This window comes from Eriocheir sinensis, chromosome 2 (genome assembly GCF_024679095.1).
Source record: "Eriocheir sinensis breed Jianghai 21 chromosome 2, ASM2467909v1, whole genome shotgun sequence".
Taxonomy (NCBI): domain Eukaryota; kingdom Metazoa; phylum Arthropoda; class Malacostraca; order Decapoda; family Varunidae; genus Eriocheir; species Eriocheir sinensis.
Genome location: NC_066510.1, coordinates 16,163,542 through 16,181,214, shown reverse-complemented (window position 1 = coordinate 16,181,214; position 17,673 = coordinate 16,163,542).

Genomic DNA, 17,673 nt, shown 5'->3' with positions numbered 1-17,673 from the left:
TTAACCTCTAACATAAAAAACATCGACTTCTTAACCTCTCACACACAAAACATCGACTTCTTAACCTCTCACATGAAAAACCATCGACTTCATAACCTCTCACACAAAAAACATCGACTTCTTAACCTCACACAAAAAAACATCGACCTCTTAACCTCTCACACAAAAAAAAACATCGACTTCTTAACCTCACACAAAAAAACATCGACCTCTTAACCTCTCACAAAAAAAAAAAACATCGACTTCTTAACCTCACACAAAAAAACATCGACTTCTTAACCTCTCACATGAAAAACCATCGACTTCTTAACCTCTCACACACAAGACATAGACTTAATAACCTGTCCGCTAATAGGTTCTGAGACACACAGCAATCGTTAAGCGAGGGAACGTTATCTGGAGCGTTTAAGTGTTCGCCGTTTGAGTGTTCTTCGTTATCTTAATAAGCGGACAAGGGAGCCGAAATCTCGTCCCATCCTTATCAGTGAGGGAAGGTGAGGGCGGGAGGGGAGGAGGTTGGGCGATTGACGTAAGGAGAGAGGAAAAGGGAGAGGTTGATGAAGGGACGAAAGGAAAGACAGAGAGAGCGGAAGGTTGACAAAATGAAGGATTGAGAGAATACAAAGAGAGACGATCGAAAGAGGGAAAAAGAAAGGGAGAGGAGGCTTATGGAGGAAAGAGAGGAAAGGGAGAAGAGAATGAAGTGAAGGAAGGAGAGAGAGAGAGAGAAAGTAGGAAGGATGCAATTCGAAAGGAGAAAAGGAGAAGAAGGCAAAAGAGAATATGAAAAGGAAGAAAGGTGCTGAAGGAAGAGAGGAAAAAGAGAGAGAGAGAGAGAGAGAGAGAGAGAGAGAGAGAGAGAGAGAGAGAGAGAGAGAGAGAGAGAGAGAGAGAGAGAGAGAGAGAGAGAGAGAGAGAGAGAGAGAGAGAGAGAGAGAGAGAGAGAGAAAGGAGGGAGGGAGAAAGGGGGAGTAAGGAAGACAATAGACATGGAGGAATGGAGCAATTGAGTAGGGAGAGAGAGAGAGAGAGAGAGAGAGAGAGAGAGAGAGAGAGAGAGAGAGAGAGAGAGAGAGAGAGAGAGAGAGAGAGAGAGAGAGAGAGAGAGAGAGAGAGAGAGACAACGGATGACATGAAGTACTCCCTCCCTCCCTCCCTCTCTTCCTCCCCCCTCCCCCCCTCGTGGCTCTTCCTCCCCTCTGGCTGAAGATAATGGAGGAAAAGGAGGCAACCGACACGACTCTGGAGAGAAAAAAAAGAAAAGGACGAGGAAGTACTTAACCAAATCTCTCTCTCTCTCTCTCTCTCTCTCTCTCAACCCCTTCCACCTTCCCTTTTTTTCCTTCCTTCCTTCTCTTCCTCTCTTCCTCCTCTCCCCACTTTCCCTCCCATCCCTTCAGCATCCCCTAATATCCCTCCCCTCCACCTCATGTCTCCCTCTCTCCTTCCTTCCTTCCTTCTCTCCTTCTCCTCCTCCTCCTCCCTTCCAATCCCCCTCTCATCCCCCTCCTCCCCAGCATCTCTCTAAATCTCTTCTCCATCCCCTCTATCTTTCCTTTATCTCTACCTTCTACCTTTACCTTCCTGTTCCCTACCTGTCTCTCTCCCCCGTCCCCTTCTCCCCTCCCTAACACACCTGGCGTATCTTCTGTTTATCCCAATCAGCGTGGCTCAAGGGGGAGGAGGTCGAGTAGGACAAATCTTTCAAGTGTTCGAGCCCCGGAGATGTGATGAGATGCCGATGTGTGTGTCTGATTACGCGAACGAATAGGCAAATAAAAGATGGATAAGTAATAGTAGTGGTTGCATGTACTCAGGTGCATGTGAGGTAAGATGAAGACTGAGGATTAAAAAAAATACAACAAACAGCTCTTCTAATTAGAATATAAATAAATGGATAAATAAAAAACAAATAATACATAAATATACAGAAAGTTCACGTGTAAGACAGAGTAAATAAATAAGCAAATAAGTAAATGCAAGCCGCAGTTTACTTTTATATCCATTCCTTTTATTCTTAATGTTTCTAATTATACATATATTTTTTTTTCATTACGTGAATTAACCATTAACTTCTTTCTTAATCACATCGTTCCTCAAACCACTGAACCTTCTTCTAATAATTTCTTCTTCAGCCATTTTGTTTCTTCTATACATCCAAAACAAACGGACACTGATCTAGAAAATGTATCAAATTATTACTGATCCCCAAATTCACACACACACACACACACACACACACACACACACACACACACACACACACACACACACACACACACACACACACACACACACACACACAGTGACCCCACCAACTAACGGCCGTTCCTCTCTTCCTTAATCGCTTAAATCTTTGAAACTAAAGCACCTCCACTCGACAAACACACACACACACACACACACACACACACACACACACACACACACACACAAAGGTCCACTCAACAAGAATTTGAAAACATTATCTCTTCCATCACTTGAAAATTCAACTTCAAATCACAACCTTAACGTTCCACCTGCTCTCTCTCTCTCTCTCTCTCTCACACACACACACACACACGGCAAAGTTGTTCATGATGCTGAGTATTATCCGTCCATACACAAAGCCTTTAGACAGATTAAAACATAGAGTACAAACCCAACATAAAAGGATAGGATACTAATGTCTGTTTAATTCCCTTATAGCATGACAGGGGTTCAGACTTTATGCCCCTCCCCCTACACACACACAAACACACACACACACACACACACACAGAGCGACAGACAGACAGACATTAACAGACACACGTGGACAGCTACAAACAGACAGATAGACAAACAAACAAGCTGGACGGACTAAACTGTTTCCATTTAACCTTCAGCACAAAACCTAAACAAAAATCAGACACGGGGAAACACCTGAGTACGCGGTTAGCCAAAGCTTTCATCAAGGTAAAGGTAATTGTTCGCAGGTATTTCCATAGGAAGTATACACGTGCACTGGCTACCTGTGACTAATTGCAGGTGAGTAGGGAACGGATGACCGGCGACCGAGGGGAAACTACAGGGAGGAGGAGGGATTTTTATGCAGTGGGGTACATAGAAGGAGGAGGAGGAGGAGGGGATAAAAGGATGTAGTTCAGTACTGGACAAAGGGACAGATGAGTTACTTTTTTCTTCTTGTGTAATACAGTTAGTTAGAGAGTGAAAGTTGGGTAGGAGGGGAGGGAAGAGAGGGAGGGTTGCAGGGAGGAGGGTGCGGTAGGAAGGGAGAGGGAGGGGGAGGTAAGTACTCAAAAATGATAGAGAAGGGAGAGGGAGGAGATGGACAGACTGACTTTGGTGTTATTCAGTTATCTATTATTTGGTGCTATTCAATTTTATACAGTGGGCACGTGTCGCTGTTTCAAGGGAGGAGGTAGGGAGGGAAGGGAGAGAGGAGAGATCACGGGAGAGGAGGAGAGGGAAGTCAAGTATACCAAGGGGGGAAGAGGAGGAGGAGGGGGGGCTGGAAGGGGAGCATGTGTCGCTTTTCAAAGGATCATCGTTGGGGGAAGAGACAGAGAGAAAGGAAGAGAGAAGAGATGCTACAGGAAGAGAAAGAGAGGAACAGAGGACGATAAGATACAAAAGAAAGCAAAGGTATAAACAGAGACGATGAGAGCTGAGAAGAGGAAGGAAGGGAGGCAGATGCAATGAGTCCTGTAAGGGGTTTGACAATTGCAGGGAGATTAAGGACTGTGAGGTTGGGTAATGAGGGTGAAATGAGATGTGATGTTAGGTTAGGTTAGATGAGGCAGCAAAGGGGTATTTCAAAGCTATGGGGGAGTTGGGGGAGGTAGTGATGAGGGTGAGTATGGGGAGAAGGGGGGGAAGAAAAGAAGGGGTGTAAAGGGGGGTGTAGCAATTCATGGGGAGAGAGAGAGAGAGAGAGAGAGAGAGAGAGAGAGAGAGAGAGAGAGAGAGAGAGAGAGAGAGAGAGAGAGAGAGAGAGAGAGAGAGAGAGAGAGAGAGAGAGAGAGAGAGAGAGAGAGAGAGAGAGAGAGAGAGAGAGAGAGAGAGAGAGAGAGAGAGAGAGAGAGAGAGAGAGAGAGATTTACATAGATTTACATAGAAAATCAGACCACACAGACCCCATGGTCCAGACTTGGTGGTCTGTCCTTAAACCTAAGTGATTTTACATTAATCAGAAGACTCCAAAACGTTGCATTTCTACTCTAGTTGATATTAAGTTGAAGGAAGTGACGGTCGAGCTTATTTTTGAAGGAGTCAATCGTGTTACACTGGACCACTGATGGTGGAAGCTTATTCCATTCTCGCACTACAACGTTGGTGAAGAAAAATTTGGTGCAATCTGAATTTACTTGTCTACATCTGAGTTTTACGCCATTGTTCCTCGTGCGCAGACTGTCATCGATCATAAACAATGTTGATCTGTCTACATTCGTGAAACCATTAAGTATTTTAAAACATTCGATCAGTTTTCCTCGGAGGCGACGTTTCTCAAGAGAGAACATGTTAAGGGTAGAAAGCCTTTCTTCGTAGGATTTGTTGCGCAAGGAAGGGATCATTTTCGTTGCCCGACGCTGAACACCTTCTAATTTAGCAATATCCTTTGCATGGTGTGGGGACCAAAACTGTACCGCATATTCCAAGTGGGGTCTGACTAAACTGTTGTAGAGCGAGTATTACATCTTTATTCTTGAATACAAAGTTTCTTTTAATGAAGCCCAACATTCTGTTCGCTTTATTTGCTGCATCGATGCATTGCTGTGAGAATTTGAGGTTTGACGCGATTTTGACCCCCAAGTCTTTGACGCATTGAACGCTTTTGAGTTTAACGCCGCGCATTTCGTATTCGAACTTCTTATTCCTCGTTCCAACTTGAAGGACCTGGCACTTGTCTACGTTAAAGGGCATCTCCCATCTATCCGACCAAGTTGAAATTTTGTGCAAATCCTCTTGGAGGCTTTGCCTGTCTTCGTCAGTGAGAACCGAGTTACCAATCTTTGTGTCGTCTGCAAATTTACTAATGCGGTTATTGAGTCCAACATCCACGTCGTTGATGTAAATAATGAAGAGCACTGGGCCAAGGACCGAGCCCTGAGGACGCCACTAGTGACAGGCGCCCACTCTGAGTTAAATCCGTCAATCACTACTCTTTGTTGTCTGTTGCTCAACCAATTCGCGATCCATTGGTTTACTTGACCGTCAATACCTATTTGCTTTAATTTGTAAAGTAATTTATGATGCGGGACTTTATCAAACGCTTTCTGAAATCAAGATAGACTACGTCCAGTGATTTGGTTACGTCATAAACAGTGAAGAGGTCGTTATAAAAGGTTAATAGGTTTGATAGGCAGGATCTTTTGTTTCGAAGCCATGTTGTGAGTCCCCAATCAATGAGTGGCTTTCAAGGTAACTCACAATTTTGTCTCTAATTATGCCCTCAAGTAGCTTACCTACAACCGAAGTTAGACTAATGGGCCTGTAATTACCTGGTACTTTTTGTCTCCTTTCTTGAAAATCGGTGTCACGTTAGCCTTTTTCCAATCTGAAGGGACGATGCCTTGTCGCAAGGACATATTGAATACGGTTGTGAGGGAGGAGAGTATTTCGCTCTTCGTTTCTTTCAGCAGAGTTGGATATACTTTGTCAGGTCCAGGACTTTTATTTGTTTTAAGTGAATGGAGAGCTTTAAGGACTTCATCGGTTGTTATTTCAAAATTAGGCAATGCATGCTCGAGATTTACAATAGTACTGGTGTTGGTAGTAGCGAGAGGAAGACTGTTAGTATTAAACACCGAGGAAAAGTAATTGTTTAAGAGGTTTGCAATGTGTTGGCTGTCAGTCACTAGTGCACCGTCGCTGTTTGTTAAAGGTCCAATACCACTTTTGATCGCCTTTCTGTTGTTTATGTAACTGAAGGAAGATTTCGGGTTATTTTTACAGTTGGCTGCAATATTTTCTTCATATCTACGCTTTGCCTGACCTACTAGTCTTTTTACTCGTCGCCTGGCATCATTATAGAGTCTAATGTTCTCGGGCGTGCTTTGTTCTTTCTTTAACCTGTAAAACAATTTTCTCTCATTGATTGATTGTTTAATTTCGCTATTAAACCACGGTGGGCTTTTATTAGTGTTAATTCGCTTCTCGCACAAGGGGACGAATGTGTTCTGCTGAGTGAGTAAGTGATTTTTAAGGCTTAGCCAGGCTTCCTCTACGTTGCCGTCATCTGATAGTTGTATTTCTGTTAGTTTTTGTCGGATTTCTACGAAGTTAGCTCTTTTGAAATTGGGCACCTTTACTTTATTTTCAGTCACTGATGATTGAGCTTTAATGTCGACGCGCACTAATTTATGATCGCAAGAACCGAGGTGTTCTCCTACCGTGACACTACTGACAAGGTTATCTTGGGTCGTTATAACAAGGTCGAGTATATTATTTTGTCGAGTTGGCTCAGAAACCATTTGGCTTAGATAATTTTCTTCTAGAAATTCGATCATTCTATGTGACTCGCCTTCTGTACCTGACAGTGTCGCCCAGTCGATATGGGGGAGGTTAAAGTCTCCTAATATCAGTGAGTCGTTGTTATTAAGTGACTGCCTTAAGACGCTGTACATTTCAAGGTCGTCATCGAGTGATTGCCCGGGAGGTCTGTAGGTGACAGATATATTTAAATTGACTTTTGCAATGTTTACTCGCACGCACAAATGTTCAACGTTACTGTTTCCCGGTGTTTTGTCGGTGGGTTGCAAATAGCTTTTGACATAAAGGGCGACGCCACCGCCTCTACGGTTTACACGATCTTTGTTGAAGAGTCTGTAGCCATCTATGTTGTATTCGGAACTTAAATCAATATTTGTGGTGTCGATAAATGTTTCGGTTATAGCAATTATGTCAAAATTTTCTGTTAAAGCAAGACATCTCAGTTCATCAAATTTGTTTCTTAGGCTACGCGCATTGAAACTAAGGATTTTAAGTTATCTAGAGGCTTGGTAATACAGGTGGTGGTACTTGCGGATCACGGTTACGGGTTTGGTGCGATGCACGGCGTCTATTGACACGGGTGTGGTGGAGGGACGTGGCCGTGACTCGTTTTTTGCTCGGATGACACGCACTGCTTCGTTGAGGAGCCTTCCGAGTCTGGCTGCCCCGATGGGAGAAAGGTGCAATCCGTCCCTGTGGAAAAGTTCATTTTGTCCATAGAAATTGTCCCATGCGTTTAGGAACTCCACGTCAAGCTCCCTGCAAAGAGTCTGTAAGCGGTTGTTTAGGATGAAGGCCTTACTGAAAAGTCGCTCGCCCAAGTCCGTGGTAGAACTCCTGAAATCAAAATGTTAGGGGATTTAGTCTTATACTGCTGGATGAGCCTACGGTACTTCTCCAGGAGTTCCTCAGACCGGGTCGTGGTGACGTCGTTCGTACCTGTGTGGATAACAAACAGTGAATCATTAGTAGCCTGGGGGGAGATCTCCTCAAGAGCAGCAGTTATGTCGTCGATCCCAGCACCAGGATAGCAATAGTTCCGTCTTCGACGAGGAACTCTGCCGCAGAACTCAACGACCTGCTGGCGAATCATGGAGTCACCCACCAGGAAGGTGCTCTCCTGAGAGAGAGAGAGAGAGAGAGAGAGAGAGAGAGAGAGAGAGAGAGAGAGAGAGAGAGAGAGAGAGAGAGAGAGAGAGAGAGAGAGAGAGAGAGAGAGAGAGAGAGAGAGAGAGAGAGAGAGAGAGAGAGAGAGAGAGAGAGAGAGAGAGAGAGAGAGAGAGAGAGAGAGAGAGAGAGAGAGAGAGAGAGAGAGAGAGAGAGAGAGAGAGAGAGATGGATAATAATAAAGGAAATTTTGGCTCGGGATTATTATTTTCTGGGGGGGGGGGCGGTAGAGGGATGGGTGTTAGTGTGTCTGTAGGGGGGTTTCTTGTTATTTTTAACGAGGGGAGGCGGGAGAGGAGGAGGGGCAGGAGGAGGACTGTTTGTGGGGTGTAAGTATTCAGAAAAGTGGGGGGAGGTGGCTATGGGGGAAGGGAATGGGGTGGGGTGGGGGGTGCCGGTGCCTGTGTGTGGTGTAATTCAAAAGAGAAACACGATTAAATAAGTGTACCCTATAAATCTACAAAATTACGTTCTCACAAAGATTAAACCAGGTTGGTGAAAGGGGAGGAGGAGGAGGAGGAGGAGGACGAGGAGGAGGGGACAGTAGGAGTGGGACAGTGTGGTGGTGGTGACAGTGAGTGCAGCAGAGGCAGTAGGGAGTAGATAGCAGGTAGGTAGCTGGGTAGGGTGTAGGGGGGACTATTGTACACACACACGTTGCAGAAATAAATATTGCACAAACTACAAAATACCTTCAGCCGGCACTCTCGGATTACATGGCCATTAATCCCTCGCAGCAACGGTACAAAAATGTGATGTTTATTTGTGTACTGTTCACGAATACCCAAAATAGCAAGGGGGGGGGGGGGGGGGAGATAGAGAGAGAGGGGGGGGTAGAGGACATGGGTAAAGCGTGTGTGTGTATGTGAGCGTGTGTGTGTGTGTGTGTGTGTGTGTGTGTGTGTGTGTGTGTGTGTGTGTGTGTGTGTGTTCATTTATCTTTGTCTATCAGTTTGTTTGTCTGTATCTGTGTCAATCAAGTCATATATCTTTTGTTCGTTTGTCTGTCTGTCTGTCTGTCTGTCTCTCTGTCTGTTATACATACATGGAAAAGAGACAAAGAAACAGAGAGACAGACAGAGACAAAGAAAGCTATTAACGTTTCTCTTATCTTATTTCTCTCCGTGCTGTGAACTTTATAAGATAGGAAGACCGCGTGAGACAGTTGAGAGAGATAAGATACAAGCTCATGATGACTTAACGTTGACGACAGACCAGCCAGGACGGAGATTGTTTGAAATTGGAGACAAAAAAAGCCAAATACATATCAACCTTGTTTTTCATGGACAGGTTTATGGTCCTAGCGATAGTTTTACACGATTTCTGCGCCGTGAACCTGGAAACCACTCATGAAACCCGACCAATCATCTCTTCGGCCTCGGGAAATAGATGCAATGAAAGCCCGAGACGTTTAAGAATATCGTCACCTTCGTAAACAAATCGCCTGAGTCATTATTTTCTACTTTTCAGGGAATCAGAAAAGAACTGTCATCATCTCATTTGGCTTAAGAGTTAGGCAGAAATGAAAAGGCCAATTCTAGAACACGCAAACCTTGAATAAAAAAAGGTTACTATACAATAATGGGCGTCACATGTTGGAAATTTTATAGACAAAAACCTGGAAATCACTGAAAAAAATGTCTTAGGCAATTATTTTATGAGGGTGACGATATCGACTCAAGATGGAAGTTGTTTGAAAGTAGAGATAAAAAAAGACATATATCAGCCTTGTTTTCTTCATGTATATTCTTTCTATGCTCACGTATCCGCTCTTCGGCAGGTAACACAGACTGACATAATTAGGACTGAATGAAAATATAATATGGAAAAATCCGAATATATTATCTAGCTTCTTCATTATGTTTCGAAGCCACAAGACGAAAAAATATATAAAAAAAATATTCTCAATTAACTTTTCACCTCTCTCTCTCTCTCTCTCAGCAACGCAACCGCAAACAAAAGAACAAAACAAACAACATGGAAGAAGAATCACGAGTGCATCTGAACACACACACACACACACACACACACACACACACACACACACACACACACACACACACACACACTAACATAATATTACTTAATCCTCAAACATCATCATCATTACATCACGCCGGGCTGGAAGAGGAGGAGGAGGAGGAGGAGGAGGAGAAAGAGGAAGAAGAGGAAGAAGAGGAGAAGTAAGAGTAGAAAGACAAAACAAGTAAAACAAAAAGTAAATAAACAGCTCACAAACTAATCACTCTGTTATCGCCTATCGCCTATCGCCATCCTTCACTTCGTTGCTACTTTACTGCACCTCGCCCTCGCCACCCTCGCCACCACCTCCTCGCCGCCGCACATGCCCAGCCACACCACCCAAGAGTCACATTCTCAAACCCTCCAGCGCCCAAGCAAGCACACACCCACTTAACAAGGCTTTCGTACGGGTTGTGGTGGGCATTTCCATGGAGGGTAGTTGTATGGCCCTGGTAGTGGTAGTTTGACCCTTCTTCTGTACCGCGAAAGTGAAAAGACTCCCTACAATCCGATTAATCTCCTTTTTCGGCCTTTGGAGAGAGCTGAAGCGAGCGAAGGCAGCGTCTGAGAAAATAAAACACGAACCTACCAACGAAGGGAAAGAGAAAAGTAGCGATTATTTATGAGGACGCGAGAACGCCGGCCGGTTGCTAAATGGAATATGTCATCCTTCATACTCGTAGATTGAGAGAGAGAGAGAGAGAGAGAGAGAGAGAGAGAGAGAGAGAGAGAGAGAGAGAGAGAGAGAGAGAGAGAGAGAGAGAGAGAGAGAGAGAGAGAGAGAGAGAGAGAGAGAGAGAGTCTTTGGTAACAGCGGTGACAAAGGTGGTGACATACAGACAGCCAGACAGAGAGACAGAGAGACAGAGAGACAGGCGGACAGACACAATGGGTAAGCGAAACAGTGAGGGTTTGAACATAATGGTAACACTTGAGGCCTTTCTTTCTCTCTTTCTTCATTCCTTCCTCTCGTTCTTCTCTTTGTTTCTCTCCCATTCTATATTTTCTTTTGTCTTCCTCCCTTCGAATGCTTCCAGTCTTCCTTACGTTCCTTGTCTTTAGTTCGTTTGTTTTCTTCCTTTCTTCTTATTTATTCTCTTTGTTTTCCTCTTCCTTTTTGCTTCCTTGCTTTCTTCCTCCTTCTTGGACTCCTGCCGTTCCGTATTTACGCTATTTATCATTCTTTCTTTGTTTTCTTTCTTTCTTCTTCCATTCGTTTGTTTAGTTCATGTATTTTCTTTCTTTTCTTCCTTGTTTCCTTGTTTTCTTCCCATGATTTCTTGACCTTTCCTTCTTTCTTTCATCCTTTTCATATTCATTTTTTTTAAGTCTTTGTGTTCTCTCCTTCGAATTCCTTCCTTCTCTTTAACTGTCCTTCCTTCCTTCCTTCCTTCCTTCCTTCCTTCCTTCCTTCCTTCTATCCTTCTCTCCTTCCTTCCTTCCTTCCTTCCTTCCTCCTATCCTTCTTTCCTTCCTTCCTTCCTTCCTTCCTTCCTTCCTTCCTTCCTTCCTTCCTTCCTTCCTTTCTTCCTTCCTTCTTTCCTTCGTCTCCTCGGCTCTCAGGTGGCTGAACGTCATTCTTGCGACAAACCCCAACCCGACACCCCATCCATTGTCTCTCTCTCTCTCTCTCTCAGTTTCCTTAACTCTAAAGCCGTAAGTCATTCAGCTATATAGTTTTTTTTTTTTATCATTATCAAGAGAACTTTTTATTTCCTCTGCATTTGGTGACACTGTATTCATTCGTCTTTGAGATAATTTGGCAGATAGTTAACAAAAACATTATCACCTTCCTCGTTGCAATAGGCCGAAAGGTAAAAAAAAAATGGTGTTAATGATATAAGGAAAGGCAGTAATAGTGGAGAGCAGAAGAAACAATAAAAGAGGAGGAGGAAGAGGAGGAGGAGGAGGAGAAGGAGAGGTCAGTAGGGATGCTGGAACAAGAGGAAAAGCAGGACGAAGATAAGGAGAAAGAAGAGGAGGAGACAGTCTCAAAAGGCCACACTCCTCCTCCTCCTCCTCCTCCTCCTCTGTCACCCTTTAAGGAGAAAAGAAGGACAATGAAGGGAAAAGTTTCGTTTCAAGGAGAGAAATTGAAACACCCTTGCAGACTTCAATAACCCTTCTGTTAAGTGGTCTGCACTCTCTGCCGACAGGGAAGGAGCTAGATTAATAAATTTTGCGCAAGATACATTTCTTTATCAAACAGTTACCGCGCCGGCGCGAGGAAATAACATTCTGGATTTAGTCTTCACGACCGACAGCCACCTCATAACCGCCTGTGAGGTCGGCGAGCCATTTGCAAGCAGTGACCACAACATAATCAGATGCGTTTTAAATATTGAAACAAAAGCACGAGAAAACTCACTCCTGATACCTAACTATAGTAAAGCAAAGTTTACGGACCTTAGAAGAGAATTGGCTTCAGTAAATTGGAATCATTTGCTAAATAACGTCAGCGTTCAAGAAATGTATAATCGTTTTACTGCACAAATCGAGTGTAAATAAATTCATTCCACTCAAGCCACGAAGGACTGATAATCAAAACCCGTTGTGGATGAATAATTACCTACAAAAAATCATCGTCGGAAAAAGAAAACTGTATAAGAAATATAAACTGTCACATAATCCACAGGATCATAATAATTACATCAATGTCAAGAGAGAGTGCGAAAGGAAAATCAGAAAACAGAAACGCGAATATGCGATGAAAAGTATCACTCGATTCTAAGAAAAATCCCAGGTTATTTTTCAGTTACACAAGAAACAAAAAAACTGTTAAAAATAATATCGGCCCACTACTATTAAGTGGCAATACGATTAGTGATGATAAAGGCATGGCGTCGGTCCTAAATTCAACCTAACTAACATCGATTCCAGCCCCGAAGAAAATAGATTCAAATAAATCTCCGGGCCCCGACAATTTATCTCCTCGCGTGTTGAGAGAATGTAGCCATCAGCTAGAATTACCCATAACATTAATATTCAACAAGTCATTAGCACAGGCCAGTGTGCCTCTCGAGTGGAAAAAGGCCAATATTACCCCGATCTTTAAAAAAGGAGATAAAAAACAAGCCAGTAATTATCGTCCCATCAGCCTTACGTCTGTCCTAATTAAACTATTCGAAAAAATAATCAGGGATAAAATTATCACTTTCCTTGAAACAAATGATTTGATAACTGATAGTCAGCATGGATTTCGTAGTAATCGGTCTTGCCTTACCAACCTATTAACCTTTTTCAACGATGTTTATACATGTTGGGACGCTCAAAGCCCATATGACGTAATTTCCTTAGATTTTCAGAAAGCGTTTGATAAAGTTCCTCACGTTAGGCTTATTTCTAAACTACGTTCCCACGGTATTAACGACCATCTATGTGCGTGGATTCATGACTGGCTCACCGACAGAGAACAACGTGTAGTTCTTAATGGTGAAGCATCGGATTGGCAACCTGTCACCAGTGGCGTGCCCCAAGGTTCGGTCCTGGGGCCAACACTATTCATAATTTACGTGAACGACTTAGAAACTAATATCCTATCAAAAGTAGCCAAAGTCGCCGACGACACCAAATTAGGAGGTACGGTAATGATCAGTCAAAGTTGCGAGAATATTCAATCAGACTTAATAAGACTTGCCGACTGGAGCGAAAAATGGCAAATGAGTTTTAACGTAGATAAATGTAAAGTAATGCACATAGGTGAAAAAAATCCTAACTTTAAATATCAGATTCAAGGACATGAGCTCAGCGAAGTAAAACAAGAAAAAGATCTTGGTGTCATTATCAGTAACACTCTTAAAATGAGTGATCAATGTTCTGCAGCGAGTAAAAAAGCCAATATGATGTTAGGATTAATCTCAAGAAACTGATTATAAATCACCCAATCTTATGAAGAGATTATATTTAGCATTTGTAAGACCACACCTAGAATACGCCGTTCAGTTCTGGTCACCGAACTATATCAAAGATCAAGTTTTGCTAGAAAAGATACAGCGACGAGCAACCAAACAAATTCCAGCGCTCCGAAACTTGCCATATGACGAGCGTTTAAAGCGTTTAGTTATGTTTTCCCTAAAAAAGCGAAGGATGAGAGGGGACTTAATTGAAGTGTTCAAAATCCTTAATGGATTCGACAACATTAACCCAGATAGTCTATTTCAGAGAGACACCAACACAATAACACGCAGCAACGGTATGAAGTTAAAGGGAAACCGATGTAACACATTGGTGCGCAAAAGTTTTTTCAATAATAGAGTCGTCGATCACTGGAATAGACTCCCACCGTCAGTAGTTAACGCACAGAGTATCAATAGCTTCAAGTCTTCATTGGATAAGTACTTCAGGGATACAAGATTATACTGACCCTTCTTCGCATGTTTTCAGACAGATTGCAGCAAGACTTCAACCTAAATCCATATTATTCTCCCCCACAACCTAGATTGCAAGTAGCGTAAGTTAACAATAGAGTAAAGCAACAGTTAATGTCCGCATGACAGGTGGAGTGAGGTGTGGGTGCAGTAAGGTGACAGGGTACTGGTGCGTGCATAGTACCGCCGGTAAAACGAGGATCAAGCCTCCACCTGTGCCCCTGAAACTACACCTCACCCATCGTGAGTATTAGGGGGGATTCTGGGGCTGCCCTGTGTAGGCCACTCGGCCTCTTTCAGTCTCCCTGTGTTTCTATGTTCTTATGTTCTTATGTAATGAAGTTATTTTCCCCCACAGCTTAGGTTACCAGTAGTGTAAGTTAAGGGTAGTAATTTCCTCTTATTTCTCTCTTTACTGTAAAATTTCCATGTCCCTTTCTTCCTTAAAGGTACATGGTGTTCTCTTCTAACTATTTCCTGCCGGCACATTGCCGGAGGGAGAGGTGGGTGGGGAGAAGCCTTCATCTTTTCTGTCCTGTCCTACCACACGTAGATTACTAGTAGTAGCGGTAGTAAACATACGCCCTCGCCATAGACCGATAGGTCTTCTGGTGTCTGTTCTTCCTATGTATGTATTCCTATGTATGTATTCTCCTCCTCCTCTTCTTCCTCCTCCTCATCATCATCATCCTCATCCTACGCCTCTTTCGTTGATAGTATGTTTCTTTCTCTCTCCAAAACCTCCGCCTTCGTTTCAAGGACAAAGAGATTAAATTTTGGAAGAAATGGAAGCGGATGTACAAGAGAGAGAGAGAGAGAGAGAGAGAGAGAGAGAGAGAGAGAGAGAGAGAGAGAGAGAGAGAGAGAGAGAGAGAGAGAGAGAGAGAGAGAGAGAGAGAGAGAGAGAGAGAGAGAGAGAGAGAGAGAGAGAGAGAGAGGAGAGAGAGAGAGAGAGAGAGGAGAGAGAGAGAGAGAGAGAGAGAGAGAGAGAGAGAGAGAGAGAGAGAGAGAGAGAGAGAGAGAGAGAGAGAGAGAGAGAGAGACGTCCAGTATGATAATTGCAACATATTTTCTCCAGAGTCGCGTCTGGGAGTAAACAAGAAAGAAAATAACAATGTGAAGAGAATATTACAGAGCCGCAGTGTAATAATGATAATAATAATAATAATAATAATAACAATGTGAAGAGAATATTACAGAGCCGCAGTGTAATAATAATAATAATAATAATAATAATAATAATAATAATAATAATAATAATAATAATAATAATAATAATAATAAAAGGATCAAATAAAAATAAGTAGTTATATAAAACGAAAGCGAATATTGTGTTCAGCAAAAGACGTGTGTGTGTGTGTGTGTGTGTGTGTGTGTGTGTGTGTGTGTGTGTGTGTGTGTGTGTGTGTGTGTGTGTGTGTGTGTGTGTGTGTGTGGGTGGGTGCGTGTGTGTGGGTGTGGGTGGTTGTGTGTGTGTGTGTGTGTGTGTGTGTGTGGCTGCTAAACTAACCTAACCTGTAAATCACACACACACACACACACACACACAATGATGATGATGATGGTGATGTGAGTGACGGGGGCGTGGCCGGGAGAGTAAGGGTGGACCGGGGCGAGGCTGTGAGATGCTGGGCGGGGCGGGGCGGGGTCGGGCGGGGCAGGGCGGGGGCAAGATAAGCATCCCCCAGACTGTGAGAGCGTGTGGCAGGTGAGAGGGAAGGGCGGGGAGGGGTGGGGGAGGGCGGGGGGAAGTAAGGGGGAGGTCAGGGATGGGCGGGAAGGGCGGGCAAGGGCGGGGGAGGTAGGGAGAGGGCGGGAGAAGGACAGGGAAGGGCGGGGGAGAGCGGGAGAAGGGCGGTAGAGGGCGGGGAAGGGCGGGAGAGGGCGGGGAAGGGCGGGGAAGGGCGGGGGATGGGCGTGAAGTAGAATCTGGACAAGACACTTTGGGCGGGGGGTCGCGCCCTTACCCTCCCCCTCTACCTTCCCTTCGCACCTGGGAAGATGCCTGGGTGATGCTGTAGGCGTAAGGGGAGCATCAGGGGAGAGGGAGGTGCAGGGGGAAGGGGAGGAGGGGGAGGAGAGGAGCAGAGGAGGCGAGAAGATAGTGAGGAGAATATTAGGAGGATAAGGAGGAGTAGGGGAGACGAGAAGTTAGTAAGGGGAGTAGCAGGGGGAAGGAGAGAGGCTGGGGAGGTAAGGAGATGATAAAGGGGACCACAGGGGAGATGAGGAGTAAGGGAGGCGATAAATTAGTAAGGGGAGTAGGTGAGGAAAGGGGAGAAGCTGGGGAGGCAAAATAATGATAGGGGGAACAGCAGGGTGGGTGGGAAGGAATAGGGGGAAGGGGAGGAACAGGGGCATAAGGGGAGCAGCTGGGGGAGTGGGAAGGAGCAGGGGAGGCAGAAGATACAGTTTTGAGTCGGAGGGCGGAGGAGTTCGAACCTGTTAGAGTCTGTGCAGAGGAGATGAGTGTAAAGGTTCATGGGTTAAAAGCTTGCCCTCACAACGCTACGCTTCATCGTCAAAATTAGTATCCCTTCTTCTGGTTGCTAGATTATATTCTCTTGCATAGGAGCAGAGCATAGCGGACTTTTTGTTTTGTCTTCTTTTGTCTTTGCCGTTTAGCTGCTTCCTTTGCAGAATAAGAAAAAGGAAGAGGAGGAATAAAAGGAGGAGGAGGAGTGTTGGGGATGCCGAGAAGAGATGAACCGATATGTTAAGAAGAGGAAAATATATCAAAGGAAAGGATTTAAACGAAAAGGGGGGCAAGGGGGGGGGGATGAAGAGATGAACAGATATGGGAAGAAGAGGAAAATATATATCAAAGGGAAATTCTTATACGGGAAAGGGGTAACTGAGGGGGATGAAGAGATGAACAGATATGGGAAGAAGAGGAAAATATATATCAAAAGGGAAATTCTTATACGGGAAAGGGGTAACTGAGGGGGATGAAGAGAAGAGATGAACAGATATGGGAAGAAGAGGAAAATATATATCAAAAGGGAAATTCTTATACGGGAAAGGGGTAACTGAGGGAAGGATTAAAGAAAGACATGGGGAAGTGCAGAGAAGAAGGTTAGGATAGAAAAGGAAGAAAGAAGTATGGGAAGTTGAAAAAGGGAAGAATGGATGTGAAAGAAAGACATATTAGAGAAAGGGGAGAATATTAAACGGGAAAGGGGTAACTGAGGGAAAGATTAAAGAAAGATGTCGGAAAGTGCAGAGAAGAAGGTTAGGATAGAAACGGAAGAAAGAAGGAGGAAAGGAGAAAAAGGGAAGGAGAGATGAGCATGGAAGAAAGACATATATTAGAGAAAGGGGAGAATATTAAGCGGGAAAGGGGTAACTGAGGGAAGGAGAAAAGAAGGGGACGGAAGAGTGTAGTGGAGAAGGGAATGAAAAGAAGTGGGAGGAAGGAGAAGAGGGAAGGATAGATGTGGGAGGAAAGATATATTTAGGGAAGGGGAGACTGTTAAACGGGAAAGGGGTAAATGAGGGGACGGGGCGACACATGTGGGGGAAGAAGGTAAGGGAAGGTAGTGGGGAGCAAGATTAATGAGGGGAGTGGGGTGAGACGTGTTAAGGAGAAAAGAGAGAGAGAGAGAGAGAGAGAGAGAGAGAGAGAGAGAGAGAGAGAGAGAGA